Raw genomic sequence first — 24118 nt, 5'->3', positions numbered from 1 at the left:
CCTGCTGTGTAATCCACAAAATATACTGGCAAACTTTTATCATGTACCGATATTATTTGAACGCTTCTTGCTCACCTCCTTTGGTTCCTCTCTGCCACCCATTGGTTTGAAGCCTGAGTCCATTTAGGGTATGTCGCCATGCCACTCTCTAGCCTGCTGCCGCTGCCTCTGCATGCCGTCCCCTATAGTGTCAGGGTCAATTATTGCATGTTTTAGATGCTATCTAGCTTCATTCTGTCACTCTGTCATGGCCATGCTGTTGCCCATAATTTTGGCATAATGGTGCGATTAAGCAGCCTCAGAGGCATCCATGCATGCTGCCCCTGCTGTTTCCTGTCCATTTCCGTGGTGTTTCCATCCTTTTCTGAGGTTCCCAGGTGTTTGGCCAAGCTTCCCTGTGCAGAGCCTTGGTCCCCTTGAAAAATGCTCGAGTCTCCCATTGACTTCAATGGGGTTTGTTATTCGAGACGAGCACTCGAGCATCGGGAAAAGTTCGTCTCGAATAACGAGTACCCGAGCATTTTAGTGCTCGCTCATCTCTAGTTAGCACGCAATATCACAGTTAGGAAACATTTCAAAAATATGACAACAGATAATAATGAGTTTGAATTGGACACTAAAGTAAATGACTATGTAGCTGATCTTATGTTATGTGAATTTACTGAGAAAAAAAATTTATTGTGTTTACACAGTTTAGAATGTGAACAGACAGAAGTTAATGATAATTTTAACAAGGATTTTCGTACTCCCACTGTCAGTTTCACCCTGTGTGCCCACATGTGTCAGTCTTAGATGACTTTCAGGAGATAGTGGAAAAAGAGTTGGTGAGTCTTCACAAATCTATTAATAGTGCAAAGAATGGCCAATCCCAGTGCAATCTTTCAAAGGCTGAAATATTGGTCATGCAACAATTGAAAGATGATCCTGACTTGGTTGTTCGTTCTGTAGACAAAGGGTGAGAAATCGTTACACTAAATGCCTCCCTATATAAATTCCTGAACGAGCAACTATTACAGGATCATAAAACTTATAGACGGCTGAACTCTAATCCTACAACCTCCTGTCAGAAACACTTGTCTAGAATTTTGGATGAGGGACTTGAGATAGGGGTTTTATCACAGCATTTGAACAATGGGGGATATTTATCAGGACCTCTGCGCACCGCCAGTGGCACAGAGGCCCTGAAATAATCGCAAATTCTAGCTTATTGCTAGCTTTTGCGATTATTTTCCCCAATCCGCCACCTTCACGCCAGTGGGGCGTGAGGGGGGGGGGGCGCGGCCGGCTGAGCGGGGAGCGCGGCCGGACGGGAGTGGGCCGGCGCGGGGCGTTACTGTCCCCACGCCTGCGCACTCGCTGCTGCCGACGACTTTTCATACGTGAAAAGTCGCCGGTTGCGTTTTTTTCTACGCCAGGCCCTGCCTTTTTCTGATACAGAGGACTCCTTTGAAAGTTCATCTTGGGGATAGTCCTCCACCTATAATGAGAGAGGATGTAGTGAAGTTACGCCAAAGTCAACTCGGTCTGTATCCCATGAGAAAGAGAAGAATGAACAGTTGTCATCAAAAAACTCATCAAAAAACGATGCAGAAGGGCAGGACATAAGCACAAAAGACGTGGGAGTGAAGACTCATACCAAGAAGGCAAAATGAATGAGGCGGTGATTAATTTGTCCAGCAGAATATAATCAGAGGAGCAGATTTCTGTATTAGCAAAGGGCTTAAATTTTTCGCTCAGCTGTAATTTGAACCTGTTTAATACTCTGCTTGACATAAATAAGGTTAGCACGCAATATCACAGTTAGGAAACATTTCAAAAATATGACAACAGATAATAATGAGTTTGAATTGGACACTAAAGTAAATGACTATGTAGCTGATCTTATGTTATGTGAATTTACTGAGAAAAAAAATTTATTGTGTTTACACAGTTTAGAATGTGAACAGGCAGAAGTTAATGATAATTTTAACAAGGATTTTCGTACTCCCACTGTCAGTTTCACCCTGTGAGTTCACATGTGTCAGTCTTAGATGACTTTCAGGAGATAGTGGAAAAAGAGTTGGTGAGTCTTCACAAATCTATTAATAGTGCAAAGAATGGCCAATCCCAGTGCAATCTTTCAAAGGCTGAAATAATGGTCATGCAACAATTGAAAGATGATCCTGACTTGGTTGTTCGTTCTGTAGACAAAGGGTGAGAAATCGTTACACTAAATGCCTCCCTATATAAATTCCTGAACGAGCAACTATTACAGGATCATAAAACTTATAGACGGCTGAACTCTAATCCTACAACCTCCTGTCAGAAACACTTGTCCAGAATTTTGGATGAGGGACTTGAGATAGGGGTTTTATCACAGCATTTGAACAATGGGGGATATTTATCAGGACCTCTGCGCACCGCCAGTGGCACAGAGGCCCTGAAATAATCGCAAATTCTAGCTTATTGCTAGCTTTTGCGATTATTTTCCCCAATCCGCCACCTTCACGCCAGTGGGGCGTGAGGGGGGGGGGGGCGCGGCCGGCTGAGCGGGGAGCACGGCCGGACGGGAGTGGGCCGGCGCGGGGCGTTAATGTCCCCGCGCCTGCGCACTCGCTGGTGCCGAAGACTTTTCATACCTGCCTGCCGTAGGATAAACGCTGCGCAACTGGCAGCTGGATACATCAAGAGGCAGAAGCCTCTTCATGTATCGGCTGCGAATTTGCAGCGGCGGTGCGATCCAGTCGAGAATCCAGTCACTCCTGTCTTTCACTCACCCTCCAATATACATAAGAATATCTTTCCACCACCAGTAAGACCAATTGTAGCAGGGATTGGGGGAGTGGGTGAAAGACTGGGTGAATTCAATAACTATAAAGGACAAACAAATTGAGATCACACCAAACACATATATTGAAAACACTTGCCTGTCACAAATAAAATATAATTGAATCGAGACCTTATCGACTGTAGACTTTTAACCTATTTTGACAGTGTTCTCTTTAATACATTTTAAGGCATTTCAATAAAATTTATAGTTTTAATATTATAAATAATTCTTTCTCGACTAATGGGTTCCTAGTGGGGCCGCAAGGCCCTTTTGTGAAACTAAAGACTGGGTGAATGGCTCGAACATTATTTGCAGCCCCTAACCAGGGTCACTCCGTCCTACCTACAGGATACTAAACATTTATTACGTATCATGAATGAATTTAAATGGAAAGACAACTTTAAATAGGCTTAGTGTGACGCCACATCGCTTTATAGGACTATATTTTTTACATAAACATCTAGACAAGTTTAGTAGTTATAGTGCGACCTTGAAAGAATTGATTCTGTCAGCGACTACTTTCTTGCTTCAAAATAATTTTTTCTTTTTGATGGGAATTACTATTTGCAAGTGGAGGGGGCTCCAATGGGGGAAAAATTTTCACCCTCCCTTGCAAATATTTATATGTCTCAATGGGAAGAGTGTGCCATTTTTTCGTCCACAAACCCACACCAGGCATCTATAGTATGGTTTGGCCGTTACATAGACGACCTGGTGTTGGTTTGGAGGGATTCTGAGACTTCCTTTCATGAATTTGTTAGGTATTTAAGCAATAATACAATGAATTTAAAATTTACCTCTTTTTTTGGGGGGGTGATAGTATTCCTTTTTTGGATATTACACTTATTGGAGATCATAATAGGGTTAAATCTGTTTCCTGTCGGAAGGTTATGGCCAGAAACACCACACTTTTGGCTTCCTCATGTCACCCTCCATATGTCACCAATAATATACCATATGGGGAGATTTTTAGATTGAGGAGGAATTGTACGGATAATGAGGACTTTGTTAGGGAGAAAGATATACTGAAAAAGAAACTTAGTCAAAGAGGGTACAGTAAAAGAACAATTAGGATAGCAGAGGATAAAATTAATGATACAGAACAATTTTTGGGACATAGAAAAAAATCTAACGTTGTATAGGAATGATAAAACGAGGGGACCATTAGTGTTTTCAACCCCTTACAGGAAACAATTTAGGGACATTAGTAAGATTGTACATATATATCCCCATTCTGTTGCAAGATCAAGTCTATCAGATATACTTAAGGATGGGGTGAGATGTGTAGCCAGGTGGGCCCCCACTATTAGTAATGTGCTGTCCCCTAGCCTTTAGCAGCCAGAACCTCAACTGCACATGGCTTGATGTCAAAGGATGCCACAAATGTGGTCACACGCAATGTAGGGCTTGTCTATTTACAGAGCTGGGTGAACACTTTACATCATGCTCTACAAACATTAAATATTCCATAAAATCATACTTTAATTGTAAATCGAAAAATGCCATCTATGTTATTAACCCCTTAAGGACGGAGGGTTTTTCGGCTCATTTCTCGCTCTCCAACTTCAAAAATCCATAACTTTTTCATTTTTACGTGTACAGACCTGTGTGAGGGCTTATTTTGTGCGTAACAAATTTTACCTTCCCGTAATGTTATTTATTTTAACATGCCGTGTACTGCGAAGCTGAAAAAAAATTCCAAATGTGGAAAAATTGAAAAAAAAACGCGTCACGTTCTTGTGGGCTCAGTTTTTACGACTTTCACTCTTCGCTCCTACTTTATTCTTTGGTTCGGTGCGATCGCGGTGATACCAAATTTATATAGGTTTTATTGTGTTTTAATACATTTTCAAAAATTAAACGAATGAGTACAAAAAAGAAAAAAAATTTTTTGCCATCTTCTGACGCTAATAACTTTTTCATACTTTGGCGCACGGAAATGTTTGAGGGGTCATTTTTTGCGAAATGAAGCGACATTTTCATTGCTACCATATTGAGGTCTGTGCAACATTTTGATCATTTTTTATTTCATTTTTTATGTTATGTAAAAAGGTGTAAAAGTCGCATTTCGGACATTTGGGCGCCATTTCCCGCCTCGGAGGTCACCTCCGGCCGTAACCGTTTTTATATTTTGATAGATCGGGCATTTTGGGACGCGGCGATACCTAATATGTCTGTGATTTTTACTGTTTATTATGTTTTATATCAGTTCTAGGGAAAGGGAGGTGATTTGAATTTTTAATATTTTAAAAATTTTTTTTCTTTTTTAAACTTTTTTTTTTCTTTTTTTTTTTCGCTATCTTTTAGACCATCTAGGGTACATTAACCCTAGATGGTCAGATCGCTGCTACCATATACTGCAATACTTCTGTATTGCAATATATGGCATTTTTGCAGCACATTCATTACAATGAGCCACTGGCTCATTGTAACGAATCTGCAGCTGCCAGATAGCCTCGTGTCAAAAGAAGACACGAGGCTACCATGGCCCGCGCGCCGCCGTCTCTTAAATGCCGCGGCAACGGGGGGGGGGGGGGGGGGCTTTGCAAAAACCCCCACCTTTGTATGAAGAGGACTCAGCCCGTGAGCCCTCTTCATACATCCCTTATACCTCTGCGCCGTAGAGCTACGGCGCAGAGCGTTAAGGGGTTAAATACAGAGAATGTAATAAGCAATATATAGGACATACAACGGGAGCACTTAAAGAGAACCCGTCATGCAAAATAACCCCCCTAAACTAAATATATTTTCATAAACTGCCATTAGAGAGCATTGCCTCAATCCCTTTATTGTCCCTCTACATGCCTGTAAACCTAAGCAATGAGGTCCTAAAGCTGTATGCAAATGACCTGTGAAATGTCCAATGAAACATTAGCATATTCAAGCTGTCCACTCTATTCATGAGTGGGAGGCACAGCCACACCCCCAGTGCATGACTGACAGCCTGTATAATGGTGTGAGGCTGTATAATGATGTGCTTCCTGGTGCTGGTGGCCACGCCCCCTGCAGCCTGTGTGTGCATGTGTGTGTGTTTAGGAGAGATACAGCAGCTCCAGGCAGCCATGTTATAGCAGAACATGTCAGATTCATGTGTAGCTGATGTCTGTGTCTCTCACCTGTATATTAGGAGGATGCAGCATGCCAGCAGATGCAGCACACACTAGCCTTGCTTTACTATACATTACACACAGACATGAGCAGGGGGAGGGGAGGAGAGGGGTAACAGGGGTGACATCACTGCCTCTGACCATGTGACCAGCCTCATTTACATGATAAAAAATAGATGATTTTACAATGAATAATGTATGAAATAACTAGATAAAGGCTGGGATGGGATCCTTGTGAGCTGCTCCAACAGGTAGTGGTGACAGGACTAGTGACACAGACCTGATGACAGGTGTCCTTTAAGGTTAGAAAAAGACTCTGTCAGATGTCTCCAAAGATGCCGTAAATATTCCTGCAGCTTCAAGACACTTCACGGACATACATAAGAAATCTACCAAGTCATTTTCATGGATGAGAATAGAGAAGGTCACATGCCCCATTAGAGGAGGAGATATAAAGAGAAAATTATTTAATCAGATTTTTTGTGCACCTTATAGTCTGAAAAATACGGTATGTTAAATGTTTAATTGTGGGCTTACTGCAGTTAAACCCCCTTCAGGTATATTGGACTAAGCCAATTGCATTGAGCAGTCCTTCTTAATGTATACTGTGTGCTAAATGAAATATTGCCAAATCCTGGCCCAGTGGCACCCCCTTGATATTAGTGGCTCAATCTGAGTGCTGTTAACAAATCTTTGTTTTCTATCACTGATCCAGGGAAAACCAATAACTCACCCTGGTCTAGTTTAGAATTTACCTTTTCATAGAAGCTGGTTCTTCTTTTCAGGTTATCAAAATTATTTCTCCAAAAAGTTATTGGTGCCAGAAGATGGCAAAAAAAAAAATTTGTACAGGAGGTTTCAATTGTTGTAAATGTATGAAAACTTTTTAAAACCTGTACAAATTTGGTATGCCCGTAATCCTTTGGTATGCCCAAATAATAAAGTAGACATGTCATTTGGGGCACACAATGAAAGCCATAAAATCCAAGCCCACAAGAAAACCGCGCAAATGCGTTTTTTCACCATTTTCACTGCATTCAGAATTTTTTCCCACTACCCTGTACACGGCATGGAATACTAAATACCTTCACTATGAAGTGCAATCTGCTATGCAGAAAACAAGCCATCACAGAGCTCTTTAGGTGTAAAAATAAAAAAGTTATAGATTTTTGAAGGTAGGGAGTGAAAAATGGAAATGAAAAAACAAAAAAGGCCAGGTCATTAAGGGGTTAAAAACTCTATAGGTCGAAAAAATGTTTCAGTTTGAAAACAAACCAGGAAATCAAATTGTAAACATGTTTGAAGTACAAAAATGTCAACATACTTTCCCATAAAAAAAAGATATATAGTTGAAAAGAAATAAATTAAATTCTATCAAACTTTTTTTCAAAGACAACACTACACGCCATAAATAAATTTCATGGAGGACGAATCTATGATACAAAGAGTAAATATGTTATTTTAAAAGGTCTTATCAGCTAAAATAAACTAACATTTACATTTTTACAAAATTAACATTTCAAAAATTCTAGACTAGGACTAGATAATTATACTGCAGAGATTTATAACAATGTTTTACAGGGTATCTAGAAATCCAAATACATAAAACCAGCAAGATCAGAAGTTTTGGGAAAATGTCCTTTAAAATATCACATATTGAGATGAATACTTAAAATGTAAAATCTTAAATAAATACGTGAGTACAGTAAATTCATAAAAATTCCTAGGTTTCTTCACACTAAAATCACAAACTTTTGCAAGTTTTATTTTTGTGAGATAAGCTGTATTTTTTGATGATGGAATTTAATTAACTCTGTCGACAGCAGTCATGTAATGGTTACAGGAAAACGGAAAAAAAAAATTTTCATCTGAAGTTGCATGTTAGGTTCTAAAGTAAAGGTTTAAAGTACAAAACTGTAAAGTATAAAATATTACTCTGCACTAGGAAAAATAAGCAATTCTCTCATTTATTATAATTAGCTATCTGCAGGTGTTTAGCTGCTAGCAGAGATTTTACCTCCCCCCTCCCCCCCCCAGGCTAATCTCCATTTTCCATGCTTTATGGTTGCCATGTGAAACCATGTAGTACAGCTAGAGATGGCCAGCTTCAGTCTGGCCAATTCCAAACAAGCTGTCCTGCATCATTTGAAAGTACTTAGTTCAATGCAAAGGACCTGTAGTGATTTCACAAGCATGTGACTCATCACACGCTTCACATTGGCCAATTACAAACATGCTCTTCTCTTCTGGCTTCAGTGGGGTGAGCTGATGTCACAACCAGGAAGTGCCCATCCACATCAGAATTAGCGGAATCTGAATCTAATTTTATATATACCAAATATATCTCAGGCTAGGAAGAAGCCAGCAGCACAATACAGGTAACGTTGGAATTGTTATCAAAGGCTCCAGCGGTGCTTACTAGAGATGAGCGAGCACTAAAATGCTCGGGTACTCGTTATTCGAGACGAACTGTTCCCGATGCTCGAGTGCTCGTCTCGAATAACGAGCCCCATTGAAGTCAATGGGAGACTCGAGCATTTTTCAAGGGGACCAAGGCTCTGCACAGGGAAGCTTGGCCAAACACCTGGGAACCTCAGAAAAGGATGGAAACACCACGGAAATGGACAGGAAACAGCAGGGGCTTCATGCATGGATGCCTCTGAGGCTGCTTAATCGTACCATTATGCCAAAATTATGGGCAACAGCATGGCCATGACAGAGTGACCGAATGAGGCTAGATAGCTTCTAAAACATTCAATAAATGACCCTGACACTATAGGGGACGGCATGCAGAGGCAGCGGCAGCAGCGGCAGGCTAGAGTGTGTCATGGCGACATAACCTAAATGGACTCAGGCTTCAAACCAATGGGTGGCAGAGAGGAACCAAAGGAGGTGAGCAAGAAGCGCTGAAATGATTTCCTATGTGAACAAAATGGTGACGGTATATTTAGTCGATAACACAGCATGGTGGCGACATAGTGACCAAGTTCCATAACGTATCTGGTGAAACACCCGAAAAATGAGCCTGACACAGCTCTTTTGATAAGGGGACGACATGTGGAGGCAGCCATGGAGACGACTTCCATGATTAAGAGCGACAGTATGGGGCATTCATATTGCGCTGCTATGATTGCAACTTCAGGTCTCCAGCATGGCGGCGACAGATGGGCCGAGTTCCACTATGTATCTGGTGAAACACCTGAAAATTCTGCCTGACACAGCTCGTTTGATAAGGGGACGATGTAGTAGCGTTCTTATAAGCTTGGGTTATGGTGGGTGAGGGGAATGTAAACAGATGCGCAAGAAGCGCTGAAATAATATCGGTAAATGATAAAAGTTTGCCAGTATATTTTGTGGATTACACAGCAAGGTGGCGACAAAGTTAACAAGTTTGATGTGGAATCCATGAAAACAACCCAAAATTCTGCCTGACACAGCTCGTTTGATAAGGGGACCATGTATGGAGACAGTGAACTAGTAGTAGATTAAAGGTACTGCAGTTAAAACTATGTTAGTTGGATCTTGAGATGGAGCTGGCGCTCCGCTGCCAGGCGAGCTTTCGCCAATTCAAGCCCCTGTCTCTAGGCTACTCCCCAAACAGCACTTCTAAGAACCTTTTGTATAAGATCAAGTGTTGTAGCGTTCTTATAAGTTTGGGATATGGCGGGTGAGGGGAATGTAAACAGATGCGCAAGAAGCACTGAAATAATATCGGTAAATGATAAAAGTTTGCCAGTACATTTTGTGGATTACACAGCAGGGTGGCGACAAAGTTAACAAGTTTGATGTGGAATCCATGAAAACAACCCAAAATTCTGCCTGACACAGCTCGTTTGATAAGGAGACCATGTATGGAGGCAGCTATATGGACGACTTTTGGAGGCAGCTATGGCGATGACGTGTGGAGGTAGCAATGGAGACAACGTGTGGAGCCAGCGACATGTGGAGGCTGCTATGGAGACAATTTAATTTGGATAGTGCCTGTATGTGGCAGTCCAAAAAAGTTTTCAAACCAGAGGAGCAGGTAAGTGGTCCTCCAGAAAAATTAAATAGATTGAGTGCCTGTATGTGGCACTTCCAAAAATTGCTTAAAACAGAGGACCGGTTAGGTGGGCCTCCAGAAAAATTAAATACATAGAGTACTATAGCTAGAGCCAGTTGGCCCTGGCAAAAAATAGCCAGTTTCCTCTGCTTTAGTGTACAAAGAGGAGGAGAAGGAGGACAATGAGGAGGAGGAGTGCATACATTATTCAGGTTGAGCTTCTTTCACCTGGTGGAGAATGAAAATCCGGAGAAATCCAGGCTTTATTCATCTTGATAAGCGTCAGCCTGTCAGCGCTGTCAGTCGACAGGCGTGTACGCTTATCTGTGATGATGCCACCAGCTGCACTGAAAACCCGCTCAGACAACACGCTAGCGGCAGGGCAGGCAAGAACCTCCAAGGCCTACAGCGCCAGTTCGTTCCACATGTCCAGCTTTGAAACCCAGTAGTTGTAGGGAGCTGTGTGATCATTTAGGACGATGGTATGGTCAGCTACGTACTCCCTCACCATCTTTCTGTAAAGATCAGCCCTACTCTGCCGTGACTGGGGACAGGTGACAGTGTCTTGCTGGGGTGACATAAAACTGGCAAAGGCCTTGTAAAGCTTACCCTTGCCAGTGCTGGAAAAGTTGCCTGCTCGCCTACTCTCCCTCGCTACTTGTCCCGCAGAAGTACGCCCTCTGCCGCTAGCGTTGTCAGAAGGGAAATACTGTTTCAGCTTGTGCACCAGGGCCTGCTGGTATTCATGCATTCTCACACTCCTTTCCTCTCCAGGGATGAGAGTGGAAAGATTTTGCTTGTACCGTGGGTCCAGGAGAGTGAATACCCAGTAATCGGTGCTGGAATAAATTCTTTGAACGCGAGGGTCACGGGATAGACAGCCTAGCATGAAATCTGCCATATGCGCCAGAGTCCCAACGCACAAGAATTCACTCCCCTCACTGGCCTGACTGCCCATTTCCTCCCCCTCCAACTCCTCTTCTTCTGCCCATACACGCTGAACAGTGAAGGACTGAACAATGGTCCCCTCTTCTGTCTCGCCAACATTCTCCTCCTCTTCCTCCTCATCCTCCTCCACCTCCTCCGATATGCGCTGAGAAACAGACCTAAGGGTGCTTTGGCTATCAACAAGGGAATCTTCTTCCCCCGTCTCTTGTGACGAGCGCAAAGCTTCCGACTTCATGCTGACCAGAGAATTTTTCAACAGGCCAAGCAGCGGGATGGTGAGGCTGATGATGGCGGCATCGCCACTGACCATCTGTGTTGACTCCTCAAAGTTACTCAGCACCTGACAGATATCAGACATCCACGTCCACTCCTCATTGTAGACTTGAGGAAGCTGACTGACCTGACTACCAGTTCTGGTGGAAGTTGACATCTGACAGTCTACAATCGCTCTGCGCTGCTGGTAAACTCTGGATAACATGGTTAATGTTGAATTCCACCTCGTGGGCACGTCGCACAACAGTCGGTGAGCGGGCAGTTGGAGGCGGCGCTGCGCTGCCCTGAGAGTGGCAGCATCTGTGCTGGACTTCCTGAAATGCGCACAGATGCGGCGCACCTTCGTGAGCAAATCAGACAGATTGGGGTATGTCTTGAGGAAACGCTGAACTATGAGATTTAACACATGGGCCAGGCATGGCACATGTGTCAGTCTGCCGAGTTGCAGAGCCGCCACCAGGTTACGGCCGTTGTGACACACAACCATGCCTGGATTCAGGTTCAGCGGTGCCAGCCACAGATCAGTCTGCGCCGTGATGCCCTGTAATAGCTTTTGGGCGGTGTGCCTCTTATCGCCTAGGCTCAGCAGTTTGAGCACCGCCTGCTGTCGCTTAGCGACGGCACTGCTGCTGTGCCTAGAGCTACCGACTGATGGCGCCATGCCCACGGATGGTAATTCGGAGGAGGAGGTGGAGGAGGGGTGGGAGGAGGAGGAGGCATAGTAGGCCTTTGAGACCTGGACCGAGGTAGGCCCCGCAATCCTCGGCGTCGGCAGTATATGACCAGCCCCAGGGTCAGAATCGGTCCCAGCCTCCACCAAGTTAACCCAATGTGCCGTCAGCGATACATAGTGGCCCTACCCGGCAGCACTCGTCCACGTGTCCGTGGTCAGACGGACCTTGTCAGAAACGGCGTTGGTCAGGGCACGGATGATGTTCTCTGACACGTGCTTGTGCAGGGCTGGGACGGCACATCGGGAAAAGTAGTGGCGGCTGGGGACCGAATACCGAGGGGCGGCCGCCGCCATGAGGTTTCGAAAGGCCTTGGTCTCTACCAGCCTATAGGGCAGCATCTCCAGGCTAAGCAACTTGGAGATGTGGACGTTGAGGGCTTGGGCGTGTGGGTGGGTTGCGCTATACTTCCTTTTGGGGTATGGAGAGCTGAACGCTGGTGGATGCTGTGGAGGATCGTGGAGGCGAAGATGGGGTTTTCGCATGGGAGGTGTTTGGGCCATGGTCCTGGGCAGGGGGCTGACTAGCAGATGACACAGGGCAAGGAGCAGTGATGTTCCCGGCTGGAGGTGAACGGGCTTGGTGCCATTGAGTGGGGTGTTTAGCATTCATATGCCTGCGCATACTGGTGGTAGTTAAGCTAGTATTGGTGGAACCCCTGCTGATCCTGGTTTGGCAAAGGTTGCACACCACAGTCCGTCCCTCATCCGGTGTTTCTTTAAAGAACCTCCAGACTTCTGAAAATCTAGCCCTCGCCACGGGAGCTTGACTACGGGCAACATTTGGCGCCGATGCTGCAGCTCTGGCCCTGCCTCTCCGTCTGGCCCCACCACTGCCTCTTCCAACGTGTTCTGCTATAGGACTCGCCTCCGTCTCAGAAGCACTGTGTTCATCCGGCCTATCAACCCAGCTTGGGTCTGTCACCTCATCATCCTCCGATCCCTCAGTCTGCTTCCCCCTCGGACTTCCTGCCCTGACAACAACTTCACCACTGTCTGACAACCGTGTCTCCTCATCGTCCGACACCTCTTTACACACTTCTTCCACTATGTCAATAATGTCATCATCACCCACAGACTGCGACCGGTGGAAAACCTGGACATCGGAAAATTGCTCAGCATCAACCGGACAAGTGGTTTGTGACTGTGGGAAGGGTCCAGAAAACAGTTCCTCAGAGTATGCCTGTTCAAATGTCAAATTTTGCTGGGAGGGGGCAGACTGGGGGGAAGGAGGCTGAGGTGGAGGAGCTGGAGGAGTGCTGATTTCGGTGACATGGGTGGACTGCGTGGAAGACTGACTGGTGGACAAATGGCTAGAAGCATTGTCTGCAATCCACGACATCACCTCTTCGCACTGTTCTGGCCTCAACAGTGCTCTACCACAAGTCCCAGTAACTTGAGACATGATGAACCTAGGGAGTGTAGCTCTGCGGCGTTCCCCTGCTCCCTCATCAGCAGGTGGTGTCTCACCCTGCCCAGCACTGACAGCAAACAACTGGATTTTGTGCTGTGCCAGATGACTTTCAGTTATAAGAGAAATAAACGTAAAAAAATAAATAAATCAGTAGACTGTGCCTAATTCAAATCAAACCCCTAATAAATTGTCCCACTTCGGTGTTTGAGGTGGATATGTGTGTCACTAAGAGCTAAACACAACGGTCGCAAGTCTCCCAGCAAATTCCTCACAATATGGTACTAGCTGCACTACTAATGCCAGCAAGCCCAGCCACAAGCAAACCAAAAAAAGGAAAATATAACGCTATTGTAGGCCTAAATAAGCTGTTGGGGTTCTCCTATGGCTATTTTCTAGCCCACACTCAAAGCACACTGCTTTGGCAGATTACTGTGAGTTCTAAAAAGAAATAAACGTAAAAAAAAATAAATCAGCAGACTCGGCGTAATTCTACTCAAACCCCTAATAAATTGTCCCACTTCGGTGTTTGAGGTGGATATGTGTGTCACTAAGAGCTAAACACAAGTCTCCCTGCAAATTACTCACAATATGGTACTAGCTGCACTACTAATGCCAGCAAGCCCAGCCACAAGCAAACCAAAAAAAAAGGAAAATATAACGCTATTGTAGGCCTAAATAAGCCGTTGGGGTTCTCCTATGGCTATTTTCTAGCCCACACTCAAAGCACACTGCTTTGGCAGATTACTGTGAGTTCTAAAAAGAAATAAACGTAAAAAAAAATAAATCAGCAGACTCTGCCTAATTCAAATCTAACCCCTATTAAATTGTCCCACTTCGGTGTTTGAGGTGGATATGTGTGTCACTAAGAGCTAAGCACAAGTCTCCCTGCAAATTCCTCACAATATGGTACTAGCTGCACTACTAATGCCAGCAAGCCCAGCCACAAGCAAGCAAAAAAAAGTAAAATAAAACGTTATTGTAGCCCTAAGAAGGGCTGTTGGGTTCTTGTAGAATCACTCCTGCCTAACACTATTCTAATAGAACAGCCTAACGCTTTCCCTGACCAGCAGCAGCTCTCTCCCTAGCGGCATCCAGACAGAGAATGACGCGAGCAGCGCGGGCAGGGGCTAGTCTATTCCAGGGTCACCTGATCTGGCCAGCCAACCACTGCTATCGACGTGTAAGGGTCAGTGGCGTAACTAGTAGTGGCTGGGCCCCATAGCAGATTTCTGCATGGGGCCCCCTTCCCCTTTAAAAGATATATGCAAATTTATACAGACATATACACACATATAAAGTTCTACACTCATACATTCACTATCCTATACTCGCATCCACATAGATACATGTATACACTCATATGCATACATTTATGTACACAAATACATTTATACACATATATACAAACTCATACAGTATATACACATCAAATTTGCACACTTACTGTATACTACATACACATTATATACAGTCACCGGCCACCTTATTAGGTACACCTGTCCAACTGCTCGTTAACACTTAATTTCTAATCAGCCAATCACATGGCGGCAACTCAGTGCATTTAGGCATGTAGACATGGTCAAGACAATCTTCTGCAGTTCAAACCGAGCATCAGTATGGGGAAGAAAGGTGATTTGAGTGACTTTGAACGTGACATGGTTGTTAGTGCCAGAAGGGCTGGTCTGAGTATTTCAGAAACTGCTGATCTACTGGGATTTTCACGCACAACCATCTCTAGGGTTTACAGAGAATGGTCCGAAAAAGAAAAAACATCCAGTGAGCGGCAGTTCTGTGGGCGGAAATGCCTTGTTGATGCCAGAGGTCAGAGGAGAATGGGCAGACTGGTAGAAAGGCAACAGTGACTCAAATCGCCACCTGTTACAACCAAGGTAGGCAGAAGAGCATCTCTGAATGCACAGTACGTCGAACTTTGAGGCAGATGGGCTACAGCAGCAGAAGACCACACCGGGTGCCACTACTTTCAGCTAAGAACAGGAAACTGAGGCTACAATTTGCACAAGCTCATCGAAATTGGACAGTAGAAGATTGGAAAAACGTTGCCTGGTCTGATGAGTCTCGATTTCTGCTGCGACATTCAGATGGTAGGGTAAGAATTTGGCGTCAACAACATGAAAGCATGGATCCATCCTGCCTTGTATCAACGGTTCAGGCTGGTGGTGGTGGTGTCAAGGTGTGGGGAATATTTTCTTGGCACTCTTTGGGCCCCTTGGTACCAATTGAGCATCGTTGCAACGCCACAACCTACCTGAGTATTGTTGCTGACCATGTCCATCCCTTTATGACCACAATGTACCCAACATCTGATGGCTACTTTCAGCAGGATAATGCACCATGTCATAAAGCTGGAATCATCTCAGACTGGTTTCTTGAACATGACAATGAGTTCACTGTACTCAAATGGCCTCCACAATCACCAGATCTCAATCCAATAGAGCATCTTTGGGATGTGGTGGAACGGGAGATTCGCATCATGGATGTGCAGCCGACAAATCTGCGGCAACTGTGTGATGCCATCATGTCAATATGGACCAAAATCTCTGAGGAATGCTTCCAGCACCTTGTTGAATCTATGCCACGAAGAATTGAGGCAGTTCTGAAGGCAAAAGGGGGTCCAACCCGTTACTAGCATGGTGTACCTAATAAAGTGGCCGGTGAGTGTACATATAGTATGTATATGTATACTTATACATACAGTATAAACACAACATATACATACAGTGTTTACATACAGTACATACAGCATTTACACACATACATTTAGTATATATAGCATATACACACACACGTATAGCATGTACACACATACATTCACATTCGCACCATATACAAAAACACACATACAAGCACTAGCATATATATATATATATATATATATATATATATATATATATACACATACACACATACCCAAGCATAAGCATATATATACACACACACAAGCATATATATATATATATATATATATATATATACGCACAAACATAAGCATATATATACAAAACACACACATTAGCATATATATACAAACACATGTAAATAATAGTACTTACTTTTTTGATGTCCAGCGTGGCAGCTGTGTAGGCCATCAGCTGGGTGGTTCGGTGTTCGGGCGGGCAGGTGGGTTCGCGGGCGGTTGGCAAGTGCGGGGGGCGGGCAGATGGCAAGTGCGGGGGGCAGGCGGATGGCAAGTGCAGGGGGCGGGCGGTTGGCAAGCGCGGGGGGCGGGCGGATGGCAAGTGCGGGGGCGGGCAGCAAGTGCGGGGGGCGCGCGCGGGGATAGTGCGGTGGGGCGGGCAGTGTAGTCGGAAGCTCCTTGTGCCGGCGGCTGGGAGGGAAGTTCAGTATTTGGGGTGGGTCAGTCACGGGGTGGGTGGTCGGTCCCCTTTGTCGGCCGGCGTATGGGAGGCTGTTTGGGAGGGAGTAGGCGGGTTAGGCACATGCGGCCGTGCGTCCCCGGGCCCCTTAAGTTCACGGGCCCCGTAGCAACCGCTACGGCTGCTACGGTGGTAGTTACGCCACTGGTAAGGGTACCACGTCATGCTGGGTGGAGTACAGGAGTCTCCTGGCTTGTGATTGGCTCTGTTTCTGGCCGCCACAAAGCAAAATGGCGGGAGATGCCATTTTCTCGAGCTGGCGAAATACTCGTCCGAGCAACGAGCAGTTTCGAGTACGCTAATGCTCGAACGAGCATCAAGCTCGGACGAGTATGTTCGCTCATCTCTAGTGCTTACACTATTTTTTGGCAGTAACTTTACAGGTACGCTTTAAAAGATTGGGGACAAAATAATGGAAACAGGTTAAGAAAACAGTGAAGAATAAAAAATAGAAGGCAATAAAGAAAGAGGGTGTAGGCCCTTAATTCATCCACAACTCCTATCACCTACCTAACAAGCCTTGCAAACCCTATAAATTAGTGACTTCTGGTCAACAATCCCTACACTGAGTTCACAGGAAAAATGACAAGACACAGGGACAAACAACATAGAGCAGACAACTGAAATCAGACATAACTGGGTCCACGATGGTCTGCAGCTGTCTGCAGCCCTCCGCTGTCTGCAGCCCTGCATGTGCTCAGGGGCCTGGATGAATTAAATGGGACTGAGCTGCAATACTAAGCACTGCTTCTGTACAATGCATGGCAGCATTCTTGGTAGACGGCAGGTGCAAGTGCAATCTTCTAAAATCATGTTTTATGTTTCAGTTATGAAGTCACCTTATCAAAACGCCAGTGCACATGTCCTATCAAGCAAAATGGATTAACTGTTCATAATCTTAAGGGATATTTGGCCACAGACGATCAAGAATTTGCATTACACCGGAGAGAGAAGGAATATGAACATTACAAAAAACGGTAAGCGATTATCTCAATGTAAAAATTAGGTTTTAACAGTAATTGTCGATTTTAGCAATGTAATTTTCCAAGTACCTTTAATCAATTATTCGGAACCCCATAGATGTCATGATTTACCACCCCCTTCTTTTACTTTTTTCTAAACACTTTGACCTGTAAACTATTTAGGTTTTGTGGTCACCAGTATCTCAGGGGCAGAGGTTATTATAGATCCTGTGGAATGGAACTCAGGAGACTGTGAATCTGAAGGCAGAAGAGTAGGTGATGAAATGGGTCCTAGGGGCAGGAATAATCTTTACTGTAGGACAGAAACTGAAAGAGGTAAGAAGTAGAGATGAGCGAACACACTCGTTCGAGCTTGATGCTCATTCGAGCATTAGCGTACTCGAAACTGCTCGTTGCTTGGACGAATATTTCGCCAGCTCGAGAAAATGGCATCTCCCGCCGTTTTGATTTTTGGCAGCCAGAAACAGAGCCAATCACAAGCCAGGAGACTCTGCACTCCACCCAGCATGACGTGGTACCCTTACACGTCGATAGCAGTGGTTGGCTGGCCTGATCAGGTGACCCTGGAATAGACTAGCCCCTGCCCGCGCTGCTCGCATCATTCTCTGTCTGGATGCCGTTAGGGAGAGAGCTGCTGCTGGTCAGGGAAAGCGTTAGGGTGTTATATTAGCTTACTGTTAGGCAGGAGTGAGTCTACAAGAACCCAACAGCCCTTGTTATGGCTAGATTTTTTTTTTCTTTGCTTGTGGCTGGCCTTGCTGGCACTAGTAGTGCAGCTAGTACCATATTGTGACAAATTTGCAAGGAGATTTGCGAACGTTCTATTTAGCTCTTAGTGACACACATATCCATCTCAAACACCTAAGTGGGACAATTTATTAGGGGTTTGATTGAATTAGGCACATTCTGCCGCTTTTTTTCAGTTTTTTTTTCAAAACTAAAAGTCATCACAGGCACAGCACAAAATCCAGTTGTGTGCTGTCAGTGTAGGTTAGAAACTAGCCATACAAGAACCCAACAGGCCTTCTTAGGGCTACAATAGGGCTACACAAAAAAACACTCGTGGGACTCGTGGTAGAGCACTGCTGAGGCCAGAACAGGTGATGTCGTGGATTGCGGACAATGCTTCTAGCCATTTGTCCACCAGTCAGTCTTCCACGCAGTCCACCCATGTCACCGAAATCAGCACTGCTCCAGCTCCTCCACCTCAGCCTCCTTCCCCCCAGTCTGCCCCCTTCCCAGGAAAATTTGGCATCTGAACCGGCAACTATTTTCTGGACCCTTCCCAGAGTCACAGACCACTTGTCCGGTTGCTGTTAAGCTCTTTCCCGATGCCCAGGTTTTCCACCGGTCGCAGTCTGTGGGTGATGATGACATTGTTGACGTAGTGAAAGAAGTGTGTAAAGAGGTGTCGGACGATGAGGAGACATGGTTGTCAGACAGTGGTGAAGTTTTTATCAGGGCAGGAAGTCCGAGGGGGGAGCAGACTGAGGGATCGGAGGATGATGAGGTGACAGACCCAAGCTGGGTTGATAGGCCGGGTGAACACAGTGCTTCTGAGACGGAGGCGAGTCCTCGACGAGAACAGGTTGGAAGAGGCAGTGGTGGGGCCAGACGGAGAGGCAGGGCCAGAGCTGGTGCATCAGCGCCAAATGTTTCACGTAGTGAAGCTCCCGTGGCGAGGGCTAGATTTTCGGAAGTCTGGAGGTTCTTTAAAGAAACACCGGATGACCGACGGACTGTGGTGTGCAACCTTTGCCACACCAGGATCAGCAGGGGTTCCACCACTACCAGCTTAACCACCACCAGTATGCGCAGGCATATGAATGCTAAACACCCCACTCAATGGAACCAAGGCCGTTCACCTCCGGCCTGGCACACCACTGTTCCTTCCCCTGTGTCATCTGCTGCCTCTGCTAGTCAGCACCCTGCCCAGGACCTGGGCCCAAACACCTCCCGTGCGAAAACCACACCTTCGCCTCCACAGCATCCACCAATGTCTCCATGCGCAGCGTTCAGCTGTCTATACCCCAGACGCTGGAGCGTAAGAGGAAATACAGTGCAACCCACCCACACGCCCAAGCCCTCAACATCCACATCTCCAAATTAATCAGCCTGGAGATGCTGCCCTATAGGCTGGTAGAGACCGAGGCCTTTTGCAACCTCATAGCGGCGGCCGCCCCTTGGTATTCGGTCCCCAGCCGCCACTACTTTTCCCGATGTGCCGTCCCAGCCCTGCTCCAGCACATGTCAGACAACATCATCTGTGCCCTGACCAACGCCGTTTCGGACAAGGTCCACCTGACCACTGACACGTGGATGAGTGCTGCCGGGCAGAGCCACTATATATCGCTGACGGCACATTGGGTTAACTTGGTGGAGGCTGGGACCGAGTCTGACCCTGGGGCTGGTCATATACTGCCGACGCAGAGGATTGTGCAGCCTACCTCAGTCCAGGTCTCTCAGGCCTACTATGCCTCCTCCTCCTCCCACCCCTCCTCCACCTCCTCCTCCGAATTACCATCCGTGGGCATGGCGCCATCAGTCGGTAGCTCTAGGCACAGCAGCAGTGCCGTCGCTAAGCGACGTAAATGAGAGAGAAACAAGAACAACGGGAGGGCGGCGCCTCGTGTGATACCGTCACAGTAGCAGGATAAGGAGTAGGCGAAAACTGCTCACCTGGTTACCAATTGGTATTATGCATTGTATAGTTCCAAAGTCGTAATCCTTCGAGTCCAACACGTTCCTGCAGCTCCACAGATCCCCTGGTGACTGGTACCATCAGCCGATGGACCAGTGATGAAAATGTACAAAAGTGGAGAAAAAACGGGGCAAAAAAGGTTGGGCGCTGGAACGGCCTGAGTTGGTGGGGTGTCTACACCAGCAATGGGATTTGACTGATTCAGCCCACACCAGAAGATATTTTTAGGCTATGGACTCTTTAATGGATGGATTAAAATTGCAATTACAAAGGCAAGAACTTAAATAAAGTTAAAAAAGAAATAAAACTGGTACTTGTGAACGTACCTATGCATGTAGCAGTGAGTCTATGAATTAATAGTCCAAAAAGTGACGCGTTTCGGGAGGATGCTCCCTTCTTCTGACTAAAAATGGACATATGGTGTTGTACACAGATACATATATATAGAGTAGACAATATCATTAATTAGACACAGGAGTGATGAACAGAGAACCTGTTCATCACTCCTGTGTCTAATTAATGATATTGTCTACTCTATATATATGTAAGTATCTGTGTACAACACCATATGTCCATTTTTAGTCAGAAGAAGGGAGCATCCTCCCGAAACGCGTCACTTTTTGGACTATTAATTCATAGACTCACTGCTACATGCATAGGTACGTTCACAAGTACCAGTTTTATTTCTTTTTTAACTTTATTTAAGTTCTTGCCTTTGTAATTGCAATTTTAATCCATCCATTAAAGAGTCCATAGCCTAAAAATATCTTCTGGTGTGGGCTGAATCAGTCAAATCCCATTGCTGGTGTAGACACCCCACCAACTCAGGCCGTTCCAGCGCCCAACCTTTTTTGCCCCGTTTTTTCTCCACTTTTGTACACAGTCGCTAAGCGACAGCAGGCGGTGCTCAAACTGCTGAGCCTAGGCGATAAAAATGCCTGGCCCATGTGTAAATCTCATAGTTCAGCGGTTCCTCAAGACATACCCCCATCTGTCTGATTTGCTCACAAAGGTGCGCCGCATCTGTGCGCATTTCAGGAAGTCCCGCACAGATGCTGCCACTATCAGGGCAGCGCAGCGCCGCCTTCAACTGCCCGCTCACCGACTACTGTGCGACGTGCCTACGAGGTGGAATTCAACATTAACCATGTTATCCAGAGTTTACCAGCAACGCAGAGCAATTGTAGACTGCCAGATGTCAACTTCCACCAGAACTGGTAGTCAGGTCAGTCAGCTTCCTGTTAGCCTGTTGAAAAACTCGGCCTGTTGAAAAACTCTCTGGTCAGCATGAAGTTGGAAGCTTTGCGCTCGTCACAAGAGACGGGGGAAGAAGATTCCCTTGTTGATAGCCAAAGCACCCTCAGGTCTGTTTCTCAGCGCATATCGGAGGAGGTGGAGGAGGATGAGGAGGAAGAGGAGGAGAATGTTGGGGAGACAGAAGAGGGGAGCATTGCTCAGTCCTTCACTGTTCAGCGTGTATGGGCAGAAGAAGAGTAATTGGAGGAGGAGGAAATGGACAGTCAGGCCAGTGAGGGGAGTGAATTCTTGCGTATTGGAACTCTGGTGCATATGGCAGATTTAATGCTAGGCTGCCTAGCGTTCAAAGAATTTATTCCAGCACCGATTACTGGGTATTCACTCTCCTGGACCCACGGTACAAGCAAAATCTTTCCACTCTCATCCCTGGAGAGGAAAGGAGTGTGAGAATGCATGAATACCAGCAGGCCCTGGTGCACAAGCTGAAACAGTATTTCCCTTCTGAGAGCGCTAGCGGAAGAGGGTGTACTTCTGCGGGACAAGTAGCGAGGGAGAGTAGGCGAGCAGGCAGCTTGTCCAGCACTGGCAGGGGTACGCTTTACAAGACCTTTGCCAGTTTTATGTCACCCCAGCAAGACACTGTCACCTGTCCCCAGTCTCGGCAGAGTAGGGCTGATCTTTACAGAAAGATTATGAGGGAGTACGTAGCTGACCATACCATCGTCCTAAATGATCACACAGCTCCCAACAACTACTGGGTTTCAAAGCTGGACATGTGGCACGAATTGGCGCTGTACGCCTTGGAGGTTCTTGCCTGCCCGGCTGGTAGTGTGTTGTCTGAGCGAGTTTTCAGTGCAGCTGGTGGCATCATCACCGATAAGTGTACACGGGTTATTTTCATGGCTTCCACATCAAACTTGTTAACTTTGTCACCACAAAATATACTGCCAAACTTTTATCATTTACCGATATTATTTCAGCGCTTCTTGCGCATCTGTTTACATTCCCCTCACCCGCCATAACCCAAACTTATAAGAACACTACTACACTTGATCTTATACAAAAGGTTCTTAGAAGTGCTGTTTGGGGAGGAGCCGAGAGACAGGGGCTTGGACAGGCGAAAGCTCGCCTGGCAGCTAACCGCCAGCTCCATCCCAAGATCCAACTAACGTTGTTTTAACTGCAGCACCTTTAATCTACTAATACCTTACTGCCTCCATACACCGTCCCCTTAGCAAACGAGCTGTGTCAGGCAGAATTTTGTGTTGTTTTCATGGCTTCCACATCAAACTTGTTAACTTTGTCGCCACCCTGCTGTGTTATCCACAAAATATACTGCCAAACTTTTATCATTTACCGATATTATTTCAGCGCTTCTTGCGCATCTGTTTACATTCCACTCACCCGCCATAACCAAGCCAATTACTTATAAGAACAGTACTACACTTGATCTTACACAAAAGGTTCTTAGAAGTGCTGTTTGTAGCCCCCGCCTGCTTTGAAAATTATAATTTTTTCAAAGTAAACGCTTCTGGCCCCCAGACCCATTTTTCGTGGGGTGGAGCAGAGAGGCAGGGGCTTGGACAGGAGAAAGCTCGTCTGGCAGCGGACAGCCAGATCCATCCCAAGATCCAACTAACATAGTTTTAACTGCAGCATCTACTACTACTTTACTGACTCCATACATCGTCCCCTTATCAAACGAGCTGTGTCAGGCAGATTTTCGGGTGTTTCACCAGATACATAATGGAACTCGGCCCATCTGACGCCGCCATGCTGGAGACCTAAAGTTGCAATCATAGCAGCGCAATATGGATGCCCCATACTGTCGCTCTTAATCATGGAACCATTTCCGAAAAAACAATTAAAAATATAATGCTATTCCATTATTCCCAGGTGAAATATTCAAACGACCCCGCCTGCTTTGAAAATTATAATTTTTTCAAAGTAAATGCTTCTGGCCCCCAGGCCCATTTTGGGTAGGGAGGAGCCGAGAGACAGGGGCTTGGACAGGCGAAAGCTCGCCTGGCAGCGGACCGCCAGCTCCATCCCAAGATTAGGCAGCCTCAGAGGCATCCATGCATACTGCCCCTGCTGTTTCCTGTCCATTTCGCCTCCACGATCCTCCACAGCGTCCACCAATGTCTCCATGCGCAACTTTCAGCTGTCTATACCCCAGACGCTGGAGCGCGAGAGGAAATACAGCACATAATCCCCTTATCAAACGAGCTGTGTCAGGCAGAATTTTCAGGTGTTTCACCAGATACATAATGGAACTCGGCGCATCTGTCGCCGCCATGCTGGAGACCTGAAGTTTCAATCATAGCAGCGCACTATGGATGCCCCATACTGTTGCTCTTAATCATGGAAGTCGTCTCCATGGCTGCCTCCACATGTCGTCCCTTTATCAAACGAGCTGTGTCAGGCTCATTTTTCGGGTGTTTCACCAAATACGTTAT

At 45.8% G+C, this 24118-nt stretch overlaps 1 protein-coding gene across 1 annotated transcript in view; it reads left to right on the top strand.

Annotated features, from left to right (window-relative positions):
• Positions 1 to 8205: 8205 nt before the first annotated feature.
• Positions 8206 to 24118, top strand: part of B4GALNT2 (beta-1,4-N-acetyl-galactosaminyltransferase 2 (SID blood group)) — a 70014-nt gene continuing 54101 nt past the window's right edge. The window contains exons 1-2 of the mRNA XM_072111356.1: positions 8206 to 8294; positions 17546 to 17695. The gene's annotated coding sequence lies outside the window, so the exon portion shown is untranslated. The remainder of the gene's footprint in view (positions 8295 to 17545; positions 17696 to 24118) is intronic.

The sequence above is a fragment of the Engystomops pustulosus genome, chromosome 6, assembly GCF_040894005.1.
Source record: "Engystomops pustulosus chromosome 6, aEngPut4.maternal, whole genome shotgun sequence".
In the NCBI taxonomy this organism is placed as follows: Eukaryota; Metazoa; Chordata; class Amphibia; order Anura; family Leptodactylidae; genus Engystomops; species Engystomops pustulosus.
The sequence above is the reverse complement of the archived record's forward strand: the minus strand, read 5'-3'. Positions and strand labels throughout refer to the sequence as shown.